Source organism: Bos mutus, chromosome 28 (assembly GCF_027580195.1).
Source record: "Bos mutus isolate GX-2022 chromosome 28, NWIPB_WYAK_1.1, whole genome shotgun sequence".
Classification (NCBI taxonomy): Eukaryota; Metazoa; Chordata; class Mammalia; order Artiodactyla; family Bovidae; genus Bos; species Bos mutus.
The window spans coordinates 36,998,533-37,022,178 of record NC_091644.1 but is presented as its reverse complement, the minus strand read 5'-3'; the positions used below and the strand labels follow the sequence as shown (position 1 = coordinate 37,022,178).

General features: G+C 46.3%; 1 long non-coding RNA gene across 1 annotated transcript; it reads right to left on the bottom strand.

Moving 5' to 3' along the window:
* Nucleotides 1-3,490: 3,490 nt before the first annotated feature.
* On the bottom strand, nucleotides 3,491-22,877 carry LOC138986128 (uncharacterized). Its single transcript, XR_011463022.1, has 3 exons — nucleotides 22,807-22,877; nucleotides 5,046-5,165; nucleotides 3,491-4,380 (listed from the first exon to the last, which is right to left on the bottom strand). It is a non-coding gene; the product is annotated as an uncharacterized lncRNA (long non-coding RNA).
* Between the last annotated feature and the right edge of the window lie 769 nt (nucleotides 22,878-23,646).

The window sequence follows — 23,646 nt, the reverse complement described above, 5'->3', positions numbered from 1 at the left end:
TATCGCAGCCAGACTACAACTTGGCTGTAACTGAAACAGGAGAGCAGAACAGTAGCAGTGGTACAAATAGTCTTGGGCAGGTAGGGTTCAGCTGACCACATTCATGACTTTCCTAAGGTTACCAATACATTCTTGGTACCAGAGATCACAGGCCCTTCATCTCTTTTGAAGGGTCTATCTCCTTTATGTCATGTAGAGTGATGCTGAAAGGTAGGAAGTGGAAGGGTGACAGTGTGGTCATTGGAATCACGCTACGATGTTGTAACACTCTTGCCTGAGAATAGATCATGGGGGAAAGTACATTCAATCTCCAATCAAAGTCAAGAATCTAAGCAAACCACTGTCCCTTCTCCTCCTGGAAGAAAAAAGATGATCTGCAATGTTGAGGTTAGCAGCCTGCAGAACTTAGAGGTCACACTTAGAAGTCAATCTTTTACCCATATAGGTATACACACACATTCTCCAGGCAAGAATACCAGAGTGGGTTGCCATTCCCTTCTCCAGGGGATTTTCCCAACCCGGGGATCAAACCTAGTCTCTCTGTGAAGAAAGCTGAGCACCGAAGAATTGCTGCTTTTGAACTGTGGTGTTGGAGAAGGCTCTTGAGAGTCCCTTGGACTGCAAGGAGATCCAACCAGTCCATCCTAAAGGATACCAGTCCTGGGTGTTCATTGGAAGGATTGATGTTGAAGCTGAAACTCCAATACTTTGGCCACCTTATTCGAAGAGCTGACTCATTGGAAAAGACCCTGATGCTGGGAGGGATTGGGGGTAGGAGGAAAAGGGGACGACAGAGTATGAGATGGCTGGATGGCATCACCGACTGGATGCATATGAGTCTGGGTGAACTCTGGGAGCTGGTGATGCACAGGGAGGCCTGGTGTGCTGCGGTTCATTGGGTCACAAAGAGTCGGACACGACTGAGTGACTGAACTGAACTGATATGGGGAAAATGGATTTCTCCCATGTCTGCCAGTGGCTGGGGTTGAAATTACGTAGTGCAAGTGTCAAGCTCTTTCCTTCCCACCTAGACTTGCCAAGCCATGTGGTTTGCAAAGCACGTTTCTTCCTCATGCAAAGAACCAGGAACTCAGAGGTTAGACAGAAGACCACCAACTGGTTAAAAATAAATAAAAAGAAAGGAAAAAACACCCCAAAAGATTTTCGAGGCCTAGCTGTCTTGAAGCCCTGCGCTGACAGAGCTGCAACTTAGTTCTGTATATACTCCAGTGGTATTTTGACTCCAGAATAAAGGTTGGGTGTTTTCACAGTCTACTTTCTGCATAGGTCTGATGATGCCTGAGGTTTAGAGAAATCAGACACTGAACCAAACAGGTGGAGAATGTGAAAGGGATCGTTCAGGTGTTTCCTCAGATTAAATAGAAGGTTACTCCACAGGCAGTGGCACTAATGGCTCACGTTGATAGACCATCACTAGTCCAGGCCATTTACTATTTTACTTCAACAATTTGTCAAAGATGCCAATGTGTATAGAAGAAAGAGTGGGAAAGTTGCACACACGTTTATTTTACTTCTTCACACCAATTGGACATCATTTGTATTTGGTCCTGGCGACCAAATACAGGTGCTACTAAACACAGGTCTGTTGTAGACCAAATACAGGTCTCCAGGTGCTGCTCTTCACCCAGGAAGAGGGGCTGAGGTCACAGTTATTTTAGGAGGAAATTGTGTTTTGGGTAAGTCTTGAAAAGCAAAGCTTACAAAGTCATGGTATGTGTACCTACATGCTTAAAATGATGGTAGACTAAGAGAAAAATCAAGATAGAAAAAATTATGAAAAATATATTAAACTGAACTATATTTTTCCTGAAAAGTAGTCTAATGTTTTCATTTCTCTCTTCAACTCTAAACCCTATGAAGGCAGGGTGGTTGCCATGTCTGTGAAGTGCTGACTGTTGCTTGCAAAATGGGACCCTGTTCTCTAACAGTGTGTAACAGAAGACCTCCAAAGGGACAGAAGAATAAATTAATGATGGGGTGGTGAACAAGTGTTGGAGCAATAGAGCGCTGATAATTGCACATCATGAAAGTCCTTAATGCCACTGAACCGTATGCTTTCAAATGGTTATGGTGGTAATTTATGTGTGTATTTAAAATTCAGAATTGAAAATGAATAAAAAGCTCAAAGCTTCCCTGGTCCATTGTCAGATGAGTCCATACCATAGTTCAGATACCATACCATACCATAGTTCGGACAGAAAAATGTCATGAGTCAAGTCACATCTACTGAAGGAGAAGGAACCCCACATATATCGTGGTGAGCCTGTCAGACTGACATTATGTCTGCTATCACATTGGAATAAAAAAAACAGCAACTAGACATTATCAAAAGGAAATCCCCTAGACTGGCAAAAGTGTCTGTAAGGGGTTGGCGAATTGTGGTCCCCATGTTGAATCCAGCCCCATTGCGTGTTTTTGTGTCTTGTGGGAGCTAATAATGGTTTTCATTATTTTCCAATGGTTGAGAAAAAAATCAACAGGAGAATACTGTTTTGTGACCCATGATCATGACAGGAATTGACTTTTCAGTGCCCCTAAGTAAACCTTGACTGGAACACACCTCCTCCCCATTCCTTTAGGTATTGTCTATGGCGCTTAAAGCCATAATGGCAGATTTCAGTAACAGCAATGGAGACCATATGTCCTGTAAAGCCAAAAGGATTTCCTATGTGACTCCTTATTTAAGCAGTTTGCTGGCCCTTGCTCTGGAGAGTGAACACTGCTGGTAGGAGAGAGTGGGCCCCCACCTGCCTTTGCTCCAACATACCCTCACCCACATTGTGTTTTTAGATTTTTTTTGAAATAGTTGATTTACAGTGTTGTAGCAATCTCTGCTGTACAACAAAGTGACTTAGTTATACACATACATACATTCTTTTTCATATTATTTTCCATTGTGATTTATCACAGGAAATCAACTACAGTTCCCTGTGTGTGTCAGTAGGACTTTGCTGTTTATTCTGTATATAATAGTTTGCATTTGCTAATCCTAAACTCCCAGTCCTCCCCTCCCCGCTCCCCTTGGCAATCACAAGTCTGCTCTCCGTGTCTGTGAGCCTGTTTCTCTTTCATAGGTAAGCTCATTTGTGCCATATCTTAGACTGTAAATATAAGTGGTATCCTTCATATGTCTTTCTCTGACTTACTTCACTTAGTACCATAATCTCCAGTTGCATCCATTTTGCTATACTCATTTCTTTTTTGGGGGGGCCACATTATGAGGCTTGTGGGATCTTAGGTCCCTGATTGAACCTTGGGTCACATCAGTGAAAGCACCCAGTCCTAACCGCTGGACTGCCGGGGAATTCCTACACCCTCACCTACATTATCTGCTTCCTGCTTTCTCCCCTTTCAAAGCCTTCATACATGCATGACAGTCCATGTCCCAAGTATACCAGCCTTAAGAAGCGGAGGGATGGAAGCACAGCTGAGGACCTAGTCGGTGCCCCGTATTTAAATATTAGCTCTTTGAATCATCTCTGCAACTCTCCCAGAAAGTAGGCTTTATTCGCTCCATTTTGTAAATAATATTAGCTACTTCTCCCTCCCTTTTTTCCTGAGTGATTGCCATGGACCCTAGCATTATTCTATGAGCTGTACATAAATCATTTCATCCTCAGAACAAGTCTACAAATAAGTAGAGTTATACTCATTTTGCAGTTGAGGTCACTAAGGTCAAGGTATATTAAGTAATTTGTCCAAAGTCACTCAGAAAGGAAACACAGGATCCGAATTTGCACCCAGGTGTCTTGGCATGGAGCTAGGACTCGAATCGCTCAGCTAGTAGGCCAGCTCCCACTGCAGAAGTGCCAAGAGGTTCTTGATTTTGCTAAGGAAACCCAGATGGTAACGACAGTGGTTGGCGTTTCAAACCAACATATCTTATTTCAAAGCCCACCTTCTTTCCACCACTCCTTAACCGATCTTATCTCAGGATAATAGCCTCTATTAGTCAAGGGACCACTACCTATCACATTTCTAAATCTTCTCTTCTGAGGCCAACAATGGGGCGAGCTGTCATTGTCTCCTTCTTTAAGCAGAACTTGACTGGTAACAAAGTGAAAACCTGTCCTTTTTCTGATCAGACTGACCCTCCTGATCGGAGTTTGAATAATGGTTTTTCAACCAGATATTTTCAGAAATGATACTGATTTGTTGAAGGAGAGAAAGAATATCAACTCTGTTATTGCTGTACATAGGACAGTGACTAAGAGGAGCAGCTTTCTCTGATACATGAAGTTTATCCAGAGATGAGAACTTCTTTAGCTCCAAACAGGCTAAGAAGGCTGAGGGAATGATTGAAGAGAGAGCTGTCCATGTGTCCACATGTAACTCAGGTAGCAAAGACAAGTGCTTTTTCTAAAAAAAAAAAAAAAAAGGCATTCATAGAAAGCAGTGTAAAGGAGTTAGCAACAGACTCCATTTGAAAAGTTTGCTGGGGACACCAGTTCTGCACTCTGGGTTCCTGGAACTCATATCTGCCTAAAATCGATTGCAACTTGTCAAGAGCTCCTTGGAAGAACCAGAAGTTGGAATGATATGGAAGGCCAGATGCAAAATGCCCGTGAGCAGGAGCCCCTCTTTCTTGTTTCTGGAAGCATCTGAGTGTCTGATTCAGCAGGTAAAGGACAGACTGGACCGTCAAGTGTTTCCTCCTTCACCAACTCCTCCTTCTCCCCTCCCACCCTGCTCCCACATGGAGTCTGCAGCAGAGACTGCACACGCCCCAGGGCCTTGCGTGGGACAGTGAGGCAGAGGATGAATCATCAGAGGTGTTTTGCAGGTGTGTAAATGCTACCCGGATATAAACAGGAATATAGGACCAAGCTGGCAAGAATGTTTGAGTGAATAACATCGAGGGGGACCATGCAGTTTGAATTTCTAAAGTGGAGAGAAAAAAAAGATCAGAAGCCAATAAGGTGGCAGTGAGACCCTATTATGTGTATAAGAACTGGTATTCGTTTTAGCCAGCTATAAGGGCTTCCCAGGTGGCACTAGTGGTAAAAAAGAAAAAAATAACCTACCTACCAATGCAGAAGACATAGGAGACCTGAGTTCCATCCCTGGGTTGGGAAGATCCCTGGAATCGGAAATGGCAACCCACTCCGGTACTCTTGCCTGGAGAATCCCATGGACAGAGGAGCCTGTGGGGTCACAAAGAGTCGGACACAACTGAAAGTCACTTCAGTTCAGTTCAGTTGCTCAGTTGTATCTGACTCTTTGCAACCCCATGAACCGCAGCATGCCAGGCCTCCCTGTCCATCACCAACTCCCGGAGTTCACCCAAAGCCATGTCCATTGAGTCAGTGCTGCCATCCAACCATCTCATCCTCTGTCATCCCCTTCTCCTCCCACCTTCAATCTTTCCCAGCATCAGGGTCTTTTCAAACGAGTCAGCTCTTTGCATCAGATGGACAAAGTATTGGAGTTTCAGCTTCAACATCAGTCCTTCCAATGAACACCCAGGACTGTTCTCCTTTAGGATGGACTGGTTGGGTCTCCTTGCAGTCCAAGGGACTCGCATGAGTCTTCTTCAACACCACAGTTCAAAAGCATCAATTCTTCGGCGCTCAGCTTTCTTTATAGTCCAACTTTCACATCCATACATGACCACTGGAAAAACCACAGCCTTGACTAGACAGACCTTTGTTGGCAAAGTAATGTCTCTGCTTTTGAATATGCTATCTAGGTTGGTCATAACTTTCCTTCCAAGGAGTGTCTTTTAATTTCATGGCTGCAGTCACCATCTGCAGTGATTTTGGAGCCCAAGAAAATAAAGTCTGACACTGTTTCCACTGTTTCCCCATCTATTTCCCATGAAGTGATGGGACCAGATGCCATGATCTTCGTTTTCTGAATGTTGAGCTTTAAGCCAACTTTTTCACTCTCCTGTTTCACTAAGAGGCTTTTTAGTTCCTCTGTACTTTCTGCCATAAGGGTGGTGTCATCTGCATATCTGAGGTTATTGATATTTCTCCTGGCAATCTTGATTCCAGCTTGTGCTTCCTCCAGCCCAGCGTTTCTCATGATGTACTCTGCATATAAGTTAAATAAGCAGGGTGACGATATACAGCCTTGACGTACTCCTTTTCCTATTTGGAAGCAGTCTGTTGTTCCATGTCTAGTTCTAACTGTTGCTTCCTGACCTGCATACAGGTTTCTCAAGAGGCAGGTCAGGTGGTCTGGTATTCCCATCTCTTTCAGAATTTTCCACAGTTTATTGTGATCCATGCAGTCAAAGGCGTTGGCATAGTCAATAAAGAAGAAATAGACGTTTTTCTGTAACTCTCTTGCTTTTTCGATGATCCAGCGGATGTTGGCAATTTGATCTCTGGTTCCTCTGCCTTTTCTAAAACCACGTTGAACATCTGGAAGTTCACGGTTCATGTGTTGCTGAAGCCTGGCTTGGAGAATTTTAAGCATTACTTTGCTAGTGTGTGAGATGAGTGCAATTGTGCAGTAGTTTGAGCATTCTTTGGCATTGCCTTTCTTTGGGATTGAAATGAAAACTGACTTTTCCAGTCAGGTGGTGAATGCTGAGTTTTCCAAATTTGCTGGCATATTGAGTACAGCACTTTCACAGCATCATCTTTTAGGATTTGAAATAGCTCAACGGGAATTTCATCACCTCCCTAGCTTTGTTCATAGTGATGCTTTCTAAGGCCCACTTGACTTCACATTCCAGGATACCTGGCTCTAGGTGAGTGATCACACTATCATGATTATCTGGGTTGTGAAGATCTTTTTTGTACAGTTCTTCTGTGTATTCTTGCCACCTCTTCTTAATATCTTCTGCTTCTGTTAGGTCCATACCATTTCTGCCCTTTATTGAGCCCATCTTTGCATGAAATCTTCCCTTGGTATCTCTAATTTTCTTGAAGAGGTCTCTAGTCTTTCCCATTCTGTTGTTTTCCTCTATTTCTTTGTATTGATCCTTGAGGGAGGCTTTCTTATCTCTCCTTGCTATTCTTTGGAACTCTGCATTCAAATGGGTATATCTTTCCTTTTCTCCTTTGCTTTTCACTTCCCTTCCTTTCACAGCTATTTAAAAGGCCTCCTCAGACAGCCATTTTGCTTTTTTGCATTTATTTTTCTTGGGGATGGTCTTGATCCCTGTCTCCTGTACAATGTCATGAACCTCCATCCATAGTTCATCAGACACTTTATCTATCAGATCTAGTCCTTTAAATCTATTTCTCACTTATACTATATAGTCATAAGGGATTTGATTTAGGTCATACCTGAATGGTCTAGTGGTTTTCTCCACTTTCTTCAATTTAAGTCTGAATTTGGCAATAAGGAGTTCATGATCTGAGCCACAGTCAGCTCCTGGTCTTGTTTTGCTGACGGTATAGAGCTTCTCCATCTTTGGCTGCAAAGAATATAATCAATCTGATTTCGGTATCGACCATCTGGTGATGTCCATGTGTAGAGTCTTCTCTTGTGTTGTTGGAAGAGGGTGTTTGCTATGACCTGTGCTAGCCTTTGCCCTGCTTCATTTTGTAGTCCAAGGCCAAATTTGCCTGTTACTCCAGGTGTTTCTTGACTTCCTACTTTTGCATTCCAGTCCCCTATAATGAAAAGGACATCTTTTTTAGGTGTTAGTTCTAGAAGGTCTTGTAAGTCTTCATAGAACTGTTCAACTTCAGCTTCTTCAGCATTACTGGTCAGGGCATAGACTTGGATTACCATGATATTGAATGGTTTGCCTTGGAAACATCATTCTGTCATTTTTGAGATTGTAAGATGGACTGGAATGGGTGAATTTAACTCAGATGACCATTGTATCTACTACTGTGGGCAGGAATTCCTAAGAAGAAATGGAGTAGCCATCATAGCATAGTCAACAAGAGAGTCCAAAGTGACTTAGCATGTGCTATTAATACAAAAGGATGTGAGAGCTAAGTTTTGTTTTAAACTTCCATCATATTCCCTCCCTCCTTGTTTTGATTTTGCCAACACTTACTGAACAGCTAATCTGAACCAAGTCCTGTGCCAGCTTCTATGAGAAGAGAATGAATTGAGCACAGTCCCTGACCAGAAGGAGTTCATATCTAGCATCTCCTACAGACCTCTGAGGGCTAGACCCTGAGTGTCATACCCAGGGTGTCATACTTGCTGACTTGTGTTTTGATGGGAGAACACAGCAGGCTGGGACTCACAGCTGCCACCCCACGATTCCAGGGCCCCCCACCTGCTCCTCTGTTCCCCACCACCCACCCACAGTGGGTGGAGTGGCTTGGATGGATCTGTAATCTCAGCCACAAAGAGCAGCCCCACCCTTTGTCCTAGTGAAACTCCGGGTTGTCTTGTAATGATGGCCACACTGCAACCTGGTGCCATCTGATAAGGACAGATTTCAAAATGATGCTCATGATTGATGTCAGTCAGCATCAGGCATGAACGTTGACTGACCTACTTGACCTGGGCTCAGTGTTGAGTGCGCAGTCACTCACTCGCACCCACACGCCCTCTCCCCGTTCTTTTGACTCAAGCATTTATGTGACTCCATCCCCCTTTCTAGAAGAGAAAGAGGAAGTGGTCTCAAGCACAGTGTTTTGAAAAATAAACATGAGCAATTCAACAGCTTTGCAGAGAGATCAGTGGGGCAGTGCTGGCTTCCCTCTGGTTCTTATACAGGAACACACCCAAGGGGAGTTTGAACCAGAGTGATTGCCGGTCCCTGGGAGTTGATCAGGAAGGGTCAGATTTGGTGTTTAGAAAGTCAAAGGTGCAGGCCTCACTTGGCAGAAGTTACTGGTACCCAGCCCATCATATATCAGCCGTGTTCCAAGCATGCAGAGATGTTCTGAAACTGAGCTAGTTCAGCAATCTTTTTTGGGTAACAAATAAGAAAAGGATGCTAATAGCCAAGAATTTCCCAGAATGCCTGGTGGCCCCAGCGTCATGATGAGGACTTTCCTCATCGCATTGGCTCATAGAATTCTCAGCACCACCTTCTGAAGTGATCATCTGTGACCAGGTCCATTTCACAGATGGGGAAACTGAGCCCTAGTGAGATTATCCCTTTGCCTAAATGTCATGTATCCCTGCCTCATGCTCACCCATCTCCTCCTGCAAGCAGGATAGCCCCTGAGAGGACCCTGGTCCAGCCCAGGGGGCCCTGCCCCTGCCCAGAGGGCTCTGGTCCCACCTGGGGGGCCCTGCCCCTGCCCAGTGGGCCCTAGCCCCACCCAGGGGGCCCTGCCCAGAGGGCCCTAGCCCCACCCAGGGGGCTCTGCCCCTGCCCAGAGGGCCCTAGCCCCACCCAGAGGGTCTTGGATCTGGAATGCAAGGATGAGGGCAAAGTACATTCATTTCTTTGTACTTGACAACCAAATCTCCCTTCCCAGTTGTTTGTGGACCTCAGGTACATTTGGTTGAGATAACCCTACACCTCAATTCCTGACACCCTGTCATCCATCCAGGCAAAGATGATCTCTTGTTTTATTTTATATTTTCCCCCTCCGTTCCTTTCCAAACATCAATTCTTATCCCATTAGGTTTGCACACTAACATGTTTATGCACATGTCCTGGGGTACAGGAGTACACCTGAGTGTGGGGCTTCCCAGGTGGCACAATGGTAAAGAATCTGCCTGCCAACACGGGAGATTCCAGAGACGTGGATTCAGTCCCTGGATTGGGAAGATCCCTAGGAGAAAGAAATGGTAACCCCCTCCAGTATTCTTGCCTGGAAAATTCCATAGACAGAGGAGCCATGGCAGGCTACAGTCCATGAGGTCTGTAAAGAGTCAGAGACGACTGAGTGACTGAGCACACACATACATGCCTAAATGTACACTCATATGTACACGTATACACATGAACACACATACATATGACATTGTTCTATAAAGGTGTTTTTAAATTCTGTAAGTGGTATTGTGCCATCAATTTTACTCTATGCCTGCTTTCAATGGGCTATGTTTTTAAGTTCTGTTCACACTACTGTTGGTAAATCTAGCTTGTTATTTCTGACAGTGCAAAGTATTCCATCCCTGCCCCTCTCACAGTACCTCTGGTGTGAGCTCATGTGTGTGCATTGCAGGCATGTGGGTAATGCTTGTTTATTGTGTGTTAGCACACTCTGAAGTGTATGTTCCATGAGAGCAGGAAATGTGTTTGAACCACAACAGTATCCCCAGCAAATAGAACAGTGCCAGGCTAATAGTGCCAACATTTTGTGAACTCACTTCAGTCCTGTCCAACCCTTGAACGCTATGGACTGTAACACACCAGGGTCCTCTATTCATGGGATTCTCCAGGCAATAATACTCGAAATGGGTTGCCATTTCTTTCTCCAGGGGATCTTCCCAACCCAGGGATCGAACCCATGTCTCTTAAGTCTCCTAGCTTTGGCAGGTAGGTTCTTTACCACTGGTGCCATCTGAACAAAACATTCTTAAATAAATGTTTGTTGAATGAATACATGAGTACAAATACATCATGGTTTACTTATTTCTTCCTCTGATGAGGAACCCTGAGCTGGTCTTTTATTCCCTGCTACCATTAACACCATCCGGAGTAGAGTTGCTGGGCTGGAAGGTGTATTCATATTAAACACCCCCGCCCCCCATGCCCTCTCATCCTTTCCCCCTTCCTCCTTCCCTCCCTTCTCTCTCTCCCTCCCTCTCTCTCTGTCTCTTCTTCCATACATTTTACATATATACCATTCAAGGTATATGTAATATACCCCACAGGCAGAGGAAAAGAAGGATATTTATGTTCTTGGAGGCTCCACCTCAATTAACCATGAATGAAATCTTTCTGAAAGGCATCTCTGCTGAGGCTTTTATTCCTGAGCAGATATCCAGAACCTCTGATCATCTATTTTTAACGTGTTTCTATTTGACAAGTATTCATGGAGTCCCTGGTCTATGCCAACCTCAGTGATAGGCAAGGAAGCGGGGAGGCGGTTTCAGGAGTACACCTAGTCCTCAAAGGGGAGCAGGCACACAGGGAGGAACATACAACTTGGGGGGGCACCCAGGTGCAGGCGAGGACGTGTGGCCTTCCGGTCTGTTATAGAAACCACAGTGTGCAAGTTTGAGAGGAGGATATTTACTGTTTCTTAGCACCTCCTCACAGATTAAAGCTAACATCACGTGCCTCTTGGTGTGACACAGTAAGAAGATATTGTTATGCAGCATCTCTGCCAAAAGGGCCTCATCTCAACCTAATTGTGGAGAATAAATGAGACAGACCCAAATAAGGGGTTATCTACAAATTCTTTAGAAAATGACAGGAGAGACCGAGCCAGGCCAAGGAGTTGTCCCCTATAAAAGGAGATTAAGGTGACTCGGTCACAGTACGCAGTGTTCAATTCTGGAACGGGAAGAGCAATGCCTCTAAAGGACATTCATTACTGGATCAGTTGGTGAAATTTGAATATGGCATGTATATTAGATCCTGTATTGTGTTAATGATAAATTTCCTAACCATGACGATTGTGTTGTGGTTATATAAGAGAATGTCCTTGTTCTCAGAAGCAAAAGCAAAATAATGCAATTTAACTCTCGGATAGTTTAGGAGAAATAACAATAACAATAGCATGTATGTATACAGAGAAACAAAATGATAAAACAATTGTGGCAAAATATTAAAAATCAGTGGATCTGTGCTCTTTGGAACAAAGATGGATGAACCTAGAGGGTATTATGATTAAGTCAGACAGAGAAAGACAAATATTCTATGTTATCACTTATATGAGGAACATAAAAAATAAAATGAATGGATATAACAAAAACAGACTTATAGAAAACAAACTAGTGGTTATCAGTGGGGAGAGGGAAGGTGAGGGGCAAGACAGAGGTAGGAGATTAAGATAAATAAACTACTATGTATAAAATAGATAAGCAACAAGGGTATATTGCACAGCACAGGGAAATACAGCCATTATTTTGTAATGACTGGAAAAAAAAAAAGGAAAAATATACCAAAATATTAAGGGCAAATTGGCTTATGTTTTTGTCTTTTGTTCTATCAGTGCTAAAAAATAATAAGAATAAAGAATAAAAAGTTTATAATAGAAAAAGAAGAATATCATCACATAGAACATTCTGGAACCTGGGGCCCAAAATGTGGTTGCTCTTAAACTCCACTTACCAAATCAGTGGCTGACAGCAATGAAACAGAAATGAGTGACTACAGAAGTGAGAGCTCGTTTGGGACAGAGAAGTCATTAGGTGCAAAACCCGCACAGAGCAGGAAATGCACATTCCACAGGAAGACCAGAAACCACAGCAGAACGTTCTGGAGTTCTAACCTCCTTCTCTTTCTAGGCCCTTTCCTGTATTTCATGGTAAATATCACATCCAGAACCATCACCGGCATGGAATCCCAAAAGCAAGATAGATGACTCATTCACGTTTGGGTCCTGTTCATACTGACAAAATCCTCTGGGTGAGAGGTAGGAGGGCTTGACTCTGTCTGTCCTTTTCTGTCTCTATACACACACACACACAGTCACAGCATCACACCATCCAGGGTTCTCTTGGTCTGAATCCCCACCAGTGTATATATAACAGCACAACGCTCTGTCTGGCATGCTAACCACCCACTGCTCTGAGCAGCTTTTCTGTTGGGGATGACACAGTTCCCTCGAGTCCCTGTGACAATCTCCCCAGGGCGAGAACAGGAACTCTGCTGTTTCAAGGCAGATAGGCTCAAAGGGCTATCTTTGACCACAGTTGTTCCTTGTGGGATTGAACAAGCTGAAGTTGAAGGTTATTTATAGAGAAGGAATATTAGCAACCTAAAAGTGAATTAGCAATCTGGAGGTCAAAGTTTGGTGAAAATGATGATGGATAGGTTGTGGTTGGGAAAACTAGATGGAGATGTCCATAGAAAGAGGAAAAAGTTGGAAAATCTGAAGACAGTATCTTATAGCCCATCAGCAAAAACTAATCTGAAAATGTCAAGGAACAGGTCAAGAGAAAATAAACTCAGGAATCTGGGCATTTTGGAGGCAACTGACTTAGCTAACTGGAACTGGCTCCTATTTCCCCCTTGGAGCCTGGCTAGGCTGAAGGCAGTGAATTTCCCACCAAGCCTGCTGGAGGGTGTGATGGGCAAGCCGGAGGGAGCCAAGGGACTCAGATATCCTGCAGATACAGCAAAACTTTGGAAGGTAGGCTTCAGGTAATAAAATCTTTTAATCATGTGAGTGTAGGTTTAAATTTCTCTCTCTTTCTCTTTAACTGAAGTATAGTTCCTGGTGGCTCACATGATAAAGAATCTGCCTGCAATTCGGGAGACCTGGGTTCGATCCCTGGGTCAGGCAGATCCCCCGGAGAATTGCATGGCAACCCTCTCCAGTATTCTTGCCTGGAGAATTCCAAGGACAGAGGAGCCTGGCATCCATGAGGTCACAAAGAGTCAGACATGACTGAGTGACGAACACACACACAGTCGATTTACAATGTTGTGTTGATTGATATATAGCAAAGTGACTCAGTTACACACATATATACATTCTTTATTATATTCTTTTCCATTATGGTTTATCCCAAGAAATTGAATATAGTTCCCTGTGCTATATAGTACGGAGAAGGCAATGGCACCCCGCTCCAGTGCTCTTGCCTGGAGAATCCCATGGACAGAGGAGCCTGGTGGGCTGCAGTCCATGGGGTTGCTAAGAGTTGGACATGACTGAGCGACTTCCCTTTCACTTTTCACTTTCATGCATTGGAGAAGGAAATGGCAACCCACTCCAGTGTTCTTGCCTGGAGAATCCCAGGGACAGGGGAGCCTGCTGAGGTGCCGTCTCTGGGGTCACACAGAGTCAGACACGACTGAAGTGACTTAGTAGCAGCAGCAGCAGGCATATAGTAGGACCTTATTATTTATCTGCTCTATATGTAATTATTTGTATATATTAACCCCAAACTCCCAATCCATGGTTTAAATGCAGGTTTAAATTATTTTTAAGGACTTCCTTGGTGGTCCAGTGGTTAAGACTTCACCTTCTGAAGCAGGGGTTACAGATTTGATCCCTGATCAGCGAGCTAAGATCCCATATGCTTCACAGCCCAAAACCCAAAACATAAAACAGAAGTAATAGCGTAACAAATTCAGTAAAGATTTTAAAAATAGTCCATGTCAAAAAACAAAAAATAGTCTTAAAAAAAAAATTATTTTTAGGTGGCTGCCAGTAAAATGTGAAATGTCCTCTGGGACTTGATGTCACACTCTTCAGTTTCAATATCACATTATATCCTTAGCTGCCCCCTGTCTCCACATTGCCCATGAACCTCAACCCAGCACAAGTTCTTAAGGTCATTAAGATGGACAGTCAAAATCCATGTAAATATCCCCACTGAAGTGAGTAACCATGGGCCCAGCTTCCTCCCAAAGGTGCGTTTATATATTTATGTCAAACGAACAATCACAACCCTTGTGTGTTATCGGCCTGCCTGTGATGAAAGAGAATATTTTGTTGAGGGGGTTGAGAGCCCTGGAAGGAAGTTGCTTAATCTAAGTGGAAACCAAACCCTCACTTTGGTTTCCTTGGGAAATTTTGCAGTAACTGCTTCTCTATAATTAGTGAGCATGAGCCTGGCCAAAGTTGTCACCTAGACCCCACCTAGCACGTGTAGACACCAACGGTGCCCAGGCCAGGGCCATCACAGTGGTCCTCTTTGCCAGCCTGAGCCATAGGTGGTCTGAGTCTTGGAAGGAACCACCCAGTCTGGGGGGCTTTCAAATTTTTGTTCTAAGTCAGGGTTTCAGGAGTCAGGGATTAGCAGATACAAATTGTTATATATAAAGAATGGATAGACAACAAGTTACTAGTGTACAGCACATGGAACTCTATTTAATATCCTGAGATAAATCATAATGGAGAAGAATATGAAAAAGTAAATGTACAACTGAATCTGTACAGCAGAAATTAACACAACATTATAAATCAACTAAACTTCAATTAAAAAAAAAACAAAAAAAAAAAAAATCAAAATTTTTTGTAAGTCTACTGTGGATGGAGGGAGGAGAGGAGAGGAGGAAGGGGAGGAGGAAAAGATGAGACTGTGGCTCACAGTAGGGTCACCTCCCCCCGTGGCATGTAAGCAGGTCCAGATTTTAAAGGGGTTCCTTTAAGAGGTAGTTAACAACCATGGAGCAGTTTTTGGCATTTCACTGATGAGGAAATGAAAGTCCAGAGAGGTTAAGCGCCTGGCCCCAAGTTTTGAGTTACAGGAAGTGGCCAAGGCTGTGACTTCACGTCCAGGGCCCCTTCACCAGCCAGTAACACTGAGGACAGGGGCTGAGGAAAATCTGCAGGGGCAGATTGACAGGGGATCAACTGATCAATTACCTGTAGATCCCTACTATGCAGGCAGCAGGTGGCGCTAGCGGTAAAGAACCGGCCTTCAGGTGCAGAAGACTTAAAGAGACACGGGTTCGATCCCTGGGTTGGGAAGATCCTGGAGGACAGCAGGGCAACCCACTCCAGTATTCCTTCCTGGAGAATCCCATGGACAGAGGAGCCTGGCAGGCTACAGTCCACAGGGTCACAGAGAGTCAGACACGGGACTGAAGCGATTGAGCACACACACAAGTGCAGGCAGCATTGTGCCAGCTTCTGAGAGGTACAGAAAAGGGTTTAAGTCATATCATCTTTCCCACAAAGAGCTTACACTATACTTGCAGAGACCTGACAAATGTTCAAAACGTGTAAATAACAGTGCAAATCCAGGATGGTAGAGCACGGAAATCAACGCGGGGGGAGTATGAAGAGGGAGAGGGCTCTAGGAGGAAGCTCAGTGGGGAGGCTTCCTGGAGGAGGTGAGCCTGACACAGCCCAGGGGGCCCTGAGAGGACAGTGTCAGCTGCAGAAACAGAGGGGTCCTGAGGACATAAAGGAGTCTCCTGGCGTGGGGTTTGTTCACACCGGGAAATACTGAGAGAAGGCAAACAGGCGGGAGCCAGGGGGTTGATGAGCACCCCAAACTCAGTGTGGACAGACAGAGGGAAGATGAAAGGAGATGCTGCTCAGAGTTGCCCGCACCCATCAGCTTCTGCATCCCCCCCCTCGCACCCACTGATCTGAGAGTCACGGTGAGGCCGCATCCCATAGACACCCACTGCTGGTCCTTAGATCAGACTTTATCACCCCACCTCCTCCTGGTCCTCTCTCTGCTCCTCTGGCCCCTGATCTGCCTTCCCCACCCTTCTGATGGCCACCAGAATTCTCTTGCTCAAAAGCCAATACCACCATGTCCTCACTCTGCTTTAAGATCCAAGGACCCTGTTGTCTGTAGGTAAGTCCACACTCCTATGCAGGGCAGACCAGACCCTCCAAAATCTGCCCACACCTGCTTTATGGCCCCTTCCCTCTTCCCTCTTCCCATAAACCACGAGCATTCCCTCTACAGCTCTCTGAATCCTCCATGCCTTTCTGGCAGAGTACATTTTTTGCAGCCAGTCTATCACTGTCTTTAACTTCTGTTTGAAGTCACCTCAAATGCATCACCTCCTCCAGGAAGCCTTCCTTCCTTGATGCTCAGCTTCCTGACCCTGAGCTTCAATAGCACATCATTCTGCCTATTCCGTCTCCATTTGTTTTGCTGTTGTTTTCTTTTGGGTGGCATGCCATGCAGCATGCAGGATCTTGGTTCCCCGACCAGGGAACAAACCTGTGCCCTCTGCAGTAGAAGTCTGGACTCTTAACCACTGGACCACCAAGGACGTCTCTGTCCCCATTGATTCAAATATCTCCCTCTAGGAGCCAGAGCTGGGAACCCACAGCTGATTCTCATTCTGTTCTGCGCAGGGCCTGATGTGGATCATGATTCATAGACAGTGGCTTAATAAAGGATGAATGAACAAGTGGCAGAGTATGAGAAAGGAATAAAAACTGAAGCCAGGTTTTCAGGCTATTTGGAGTAAATGAATAGAAGACAATTTGGACAGAGGTGGCCCCATGGATTGCTCAGGTTGCCTTGCTGGGGTCACCCCCTGTGTCACTGACACCCCTATGCTTTCATGCTGGGATTAGTCTTCCAGGAGGGGCACCCCTAGACCAAAGCTTACTTCAAGGATTATTTTGATGTTAGAAGTCCAAACATAACACAGTAAATCAGAAAGAAAAAATGGATTTAGCCATAATCCCTCAATACAATCAATTACTATTACTTTTTAATTTTCCTTCCAGTCCCTTATGTCTTGTGATAGTTTTATGTGTCATCATGACAGGGCCAAGGGATAAACTGGCAAAATATTATGCTATATGTATCTTTGAGGGTGATGCACCCCACTCCAGTACTCTTGCCTGGAAAATCCCATGGACGGAAGAGCCTGGTAGGCTGCAGTCCATGGGGTTGCTAAGAGTAGGGCATGACTGAGCGACTTCCCTTTCACTTTTCACTTTCATGCATTGGAGAAGGAAATGGCAGCCCACTCCAGTATTCTTGCCTGGAGAATCCCAGGGACAGAGGAGCCTAGTGGGCTGCCGTCTATGGGGTCGCACAGAGTCGGACACGACTGAAGCGACTTAGCAGCAGCAGCAGCAGCAGCAGCAAAGGAGATTAGCATTTAAGGCAGTAGATTGGAGTAAAGACCTGGTCTTCCCTGGTGGTCCTGTGGTTAAGAATGTGCCTTCCAAGGCAGGGAGCTCAGTTTCCATCACTGGTTAGTTAACTAAGATCCCACATGCTGTGAGACACCTAAGCCCATGCACTGCTGAGCCTGCATGTCGCAACTGAGGCCTGACACAGCCAAATGAATAATTATTAAAAAACAAAATTCTTTCTCAGCCTCGTGGGAGGGTATCGTCTGATCCACTGAGGGCCTTGATAGAACAAGAAGGCAGAGGAAGAGGGAATTCTTTTTTCTCCTTGAGCTGGGACACCACCTTCTCCCCTTGGACATCAGGCTTTCAGACTTGGACTCAGACGTACACCTGGTTCCCAGGCCTTCAGATTTGGACTGAACCACACCACCAGCCTCCAGCTTGCAGATGGCAGACTGTGGGACTTCTCAACATCTATCAACACAGGAGCCCATCCCTCATAATAAATCTCTTCCTCAAATCAACACATTGTACACCTTACACTTACTGACATGTCATATATCAGCTATTTCTCAATAAAGCTAGGGGGTGGAAATCTCTTTCCATATATCTGTACATATCCTATTGGTTCTGTTTCTCAGGAGACCTCAGGAGACCTCTCAGGAGACTAATATATATCTACTGTTGCAATTCTGGCTTTTTAAATATAATATATAAGTGGGAAATCAAAATTCTTGATAAGACATCTTTTATTAGCTTCCCAGTGTTCTACACACAATGGGTGCTTAAGAAGTCATTTGAGGCAGACTGGCATGTAACCTGACCAGACGCTTTCCTCAAAGGCACTGTCACCCTGGCCGTGATTCCCGCAGAAGAAGCCTGTGATCATATCTCTCCATCACTTCTGGTCCTTGTTTTTCTACCCCAAACCCACCTTTTCCCTTTAAATCTTTCCCCTCCCCAACTTGTGGGATCTCAGTTCCCCAACCAAGGATCCAACCCAGGCCTTTGCAGTGAAAACACAGAGGTTCTAACCAGTAGACAGCTAGGGAATTCCTTCCCTTTGAATCTTGTTTTTATTCCTTTATATTCATTCGGTCAACATTTTAGTCAACAAAGAAAGAAAGTAAAGTAGCTCAGTCGTGTCTGACCCTTTGCGACCTCTTGGACTGTAGCCTACCAGGCTCCTCTGCCCATGGAATTTTCCAGGCAAGAGTACTAGAGTGGGTTGCCATTTCCTTCTCCAGGGGATCTTCCCAACCCAGGGATCGAACCTGGGTCTCCCGCATTGCAGATGGACGCTTTACCATCTGAGCCACCAGGGAAGCAAGTACTAGCCAACAAACGCAAGTGCTAACCACTGAGTGGGCCGCAGACTGAGCCTTGTGCTCACTTCCCTGGGGCGTCGGCTGCCTGCAGCCTGTACGTTGCCCCCACCAGCATTCCTGCAGCCCCACTGCCCCAGGACCCTGTATTGTTCAAGACTCTTCCAGTTCCAACCAGGAGTCCTTGTGTCCCTGCTGCTGCTGCTGCTAAGTCGCTTCAGTCATGTCCAACTCTGTGCGACCCCATAGATGGCAGCCCATTAGGCTCCTCTGTCCCTAGGACCCTTCTTTTGTGTGAGCTGCACTTGGAAGCAGAATGACTGTCCAGCTGCATTAAGAAAGCCCACGGTTGAGATTGCATCAGCGAGCCCTTGTTCCGTTGCTATGAAGGCTGGGCTGTTAGGTAATAATCCATTCCAAATGGAAAACAAGCCTTTTGTAAAGCCTGAAATAAACTCTTGCCACATCACCCTGAGGCCACAAACAGTCCCTTCCACTCTGAAACAACGAGGCTTAACTAACCATGGAGAGCCCAAAATGTCGTTTCTAACTTTAAAGAGAATGGGGACTCTGACCTCAGGGAGATGAGGGGTGAGCTGCTTGAGGGGAGCTCCAGGCAGTGGGGTTGAGGCAGTGGGTCCCCCCTGGGCAGGAAGCTGCCTTTCCCAAGCTGCTTCTTCAGGAAATGTCCAGGAGGGTGGGCTCAGAAATGTCACGTTGCTGAAGGATGGGGCTCAGAGGAAGGGATTGCTTGGATGGAGGCAAAATTCTACACCAGCTTGGAAGGAATTCACCTCCAATCCTGAGACCTACAGAACCATAGGCCCCCGGGACTGGGGTGGGGAAGGGTTGGTGCCTTAGCCTCCCCATAAACTCAGGATGAAGCAGGAAAGAAAGTCGAATTTCTCACATACTTCACTCTGATGGGGCAGGCGGCTGAGCAGTGTATCCTTCAGAACTGTCGACTTTCCATATGCACTCACATGCACGCACGCATGCACACACACACACACACACACACACACACGAGTCATAGGCTGAGTTGAGTCTCCCTAATACCTACATGTTGAAGTCTTCACCTCAGAACGTGACTATATTTGGAGACGGGGCCTTTAAAGAGATGATAAACATAAAATAAGATCATTGGGCTGGGCCCTAATCCAATATGACTGGTGTCATTATGAGAAGAGGTCATCAGGGCACAGACAGACACAGAGGAAAACCACGTGGACAGGGGAGAAGACGGCCGTCTACAAGCCAAGGCGAGACGCCTCAGGAGAAGCCAAGCCTGCAGACACCTTGATCTCAAACTTCCAGCCTCCAAATCTGTGAGGCAATAAATACCATCTGTTTAAGGTGCTCAAACTATGGCACTTGGTTATGGCAGCCTGAGCAGACAAATAGTCTTCCCACAAACTCACACACGCACACACCCAGACACACTCTTTCATACAGAAATCACTCACCCACATGAGGCTCACACAGACTCTCACAAACACTTACCTCTGCCACACACACACTTACCCCCTTCCACACACAAACACTTATCTCCCATCCCCATGCCATCTACACAATACTTGCTCCATTCACACACTTTCTCACATGCTCTCACGTACTTCCTGAGGCCAGAGACTCGGGCTGTGGTTTTGACTGTGGCTCAGGCCCACACCGAGGCCAGTTCCCTTCCTTGAATGGTGGGCTTTTCTCTCTGTCAAGCTCACTCCTCTCACTAGAACCGATGCATCCTGGGCCTTTTGCGAGCACTCTTGACTTCCTGCATCCTGATCCTAGCAACATGCTCTGTCCTGACCTTGGCCTGGACCAGGAGCTGGGAGGCCTAGACTCTGCTGACCATGGCAAGGAGCAAACACTCAGAACCTCAAGATCCTCATCTCCAAAATCAGGGTTTATGCTAGCACAGCAGTTCTCAAAGTATGGCCCCCAGACAGCGGTGTCAGGACCACCTGGAACTTGTTACAGGAACAGATGCTCAGGCCCCACCCAGACCTACTCATCAGAACCTAAGGGAGGCAGGGGAGAGGAGCCCAGAAGTCAGTTTTTAACACGGTCTTCGGGCAGGACTGGTGCAGGCTAAGGGTTGAGAACCACTGAACTGGAAGATCTCTAAAATTCCTGCCAGGGAGGATAAACCTACCAGACGTGTGGTCATTATGGTGGGTATTATTTATGAAATAACTTCAATGTGCCCAGCTCTTTGCAAACATTGTCTCTATAACAACCCTCTAAAGTAGGTGTCATTAAATGTATTTTCCATGGGAATGAAATGAGGCCCAGAGAGGTTAAGTAACTCACGAAAGGACACACAGCTGGAGATAAGCAGGAGAAAGCTTTGCCCCCTGGCTGCCTCATTGCGTGCTTCCCCACCACTCCACCTGGGCTACCACACTGATGAGGGCCTGGCCCCCTCTCAGCATTCTGTGGAGGTTGCTCACTTTCTGGTGGTCCTGCAACCTGCTCTTCCCACCTTAACAACTTGCCAGCCTCCCTCCCTGCCCTCCCTATTACAGTACCTTCCAGCTCGGCCCCTCCTCCCACCCTCAGTCCAACGCCAAGTCCTGCCCTCCTCCGACTTCCATGGCAATGAACAGAGTCATCACAACCGGTCCACAGGTCGACACCACAGTTGGAGCCAACTTGGTTCCCAGGGGAAAGAGACCAGGCCTAAGTTCAAGCCTGTGATGGTCCGAAAAAGCACAGCCTCTCCCCTCACAACGTCCTCTAACAGAAAAGCCTCCTGCAGGTCATGTCTAGACTTGATCCTCATGTGATGCAAAATCCCGTGGGAGAACAAGGCTTGTTCTTGGGGCCTGTGGGCACCGAGCAGAAGGAGGGCCCACCACAGGACTGGTGTGAGCAGAGAAGCCAGGGCCCCCTGAGGCTGTCCCTCCTGGTCCCCTAGCACCCGCCCCTGGTCTCCTTAGCAGTGCACCCCCGGGCCCCACCAGGACAACAGGAGTTCTGTCTGTCTGCTCTATCCTTAGTTTTTCCATACAGGAGGTTCCAAATTTATTGACTGAATGAATGAACTCTTGTTCCAGCTACTAGATTTTTCATCAGGGGCAGCTTTGTATACACGTACATACACACACACGTGCTCATGCTCTGGGGCTGGTGGAGGAGCCAAAGGGAGGAGAGAAGAAAGAGACAGGACAGGGCCTTCCCTGGTGGTCCAGTGGCTAAGACTCCACACTCCCAGTGCAGGGGTTCCCGGGTGAGGGAACTAGATCCCGCAGGCTGCAACTAAAGATCCTGGGTACCCAATGAAGGGGGAGTTCCCAGGTGGTGCAGTGGTAAAGACTCTGCCTACCAACGCAGGAAACACAAGAGATGCAGTTTCAATCTCTGGGTTGGGAAGATCCCTGGAGAAGGAAATGGCAATCCACTCCAGTATTCTTGCCTGGAAAATTCCATGGACAGAGGAGCCTTTACAGTCCATGGGGTCAAAAGAGTCAGACACGACTGAGCACAGCCCCACCATCACAATTAAAACCTGGTGCAGCCAAATACTTTTTTTTTTTTTTTTTTTTTTATGGCAGGACATGACAGCTGGGCAGGAGGAGGCTGGTAATGGGGCAGGAGAAAACCACAGCGGGACAGAGTGTGAGAATGGATCATCACACAGTGCAGGCATATGGAGACAAATCCAAGCTGAGGCTCAAGGAAAAGAAACACAAATTGGAAATCAGTCCTGAGACCTGATCATGCATGAGGTCTGCTAATAAAAATGATCATTTGTGCTGAGTACAGAAAGGTCACTGACGCGACCACAGCTGGTTCCGCACCCGTCAACTTGGCTGAGAGTGGACTCAGACCCAACCGGCCAGTTTCCTTGTGGGCAGGGCTAATTGGGCGGGATCTGGAGGCTCACCAAGGGGGGTTTTGTGGGCTGAACTTTCACCGTAAGTGACGCAAGGTTTGGTTTCACTTACTATTTGTGGACGAGTCCTTCCTTCGCTGCTTTTTCATTCAGGGAAAGGTTTTGCATAATGTTACATCCGGGTTTCTTTCTCAGGACGTCCTTGTCACGTGACCAGACTGGGACCGCCCCCGCCCCCAACACACACACATGCCTTCTCTGTCCACGTTAAGACCTGATACCCCCAATTCCTTCTCTTCCCCTGGGCTTGGCCCCTCCGACTCAATGGATTCTCTGGGAATCCTGGATAATACCATGAGCTGAGGCCCAGCCATCAGCTGCATGGACTTGGCTCATCTGTTTCCCTGTATTCCTCTGGGATGGTCCAGAATTTGGGATAGGTGGGCCCTTGCTGTCCTCTAGGATCTGGAAACAGAGAGCACCTCCCAAACAGATGAGCACTCCAGGCAAAGTCAGGAAGGTCCTTGCAGTGATAACCTCTTGCAATGGGTGGACACAGGCCAGCACACCACCAGGGGCACACGGGCTCACCAGGGCCCATCAGGAGGCAGCCGAGGCTCAGAAAGGTGGAGGGGTACAGCCAGCCAAGTGGGAAATCAGAGCTCCAGGCTGCCACTTCTGCCTCCAGATCTGTGTTCCTCTTACCGTTCTGTAAAACTCCAGTAATAACTGATGGGCAGTTCCTGGACAAGCTGCCTCACTGGGATTCAGTCCCAGAGAAGAGACATGGTCCCAGCGATGGGTTTACTCGGTTCTGGAGGGAGCTCTGTGGCCTTCGTGACCCAGCCTCGTGAGCAGTCTCCTCTTCCGTGTTGTGCCTGGGGCTTAGGGGTGATTGATGCCAGCTGAGGTTCTCACAGAGGCTCCACGCAAACAGGTAGTGAGTAACATC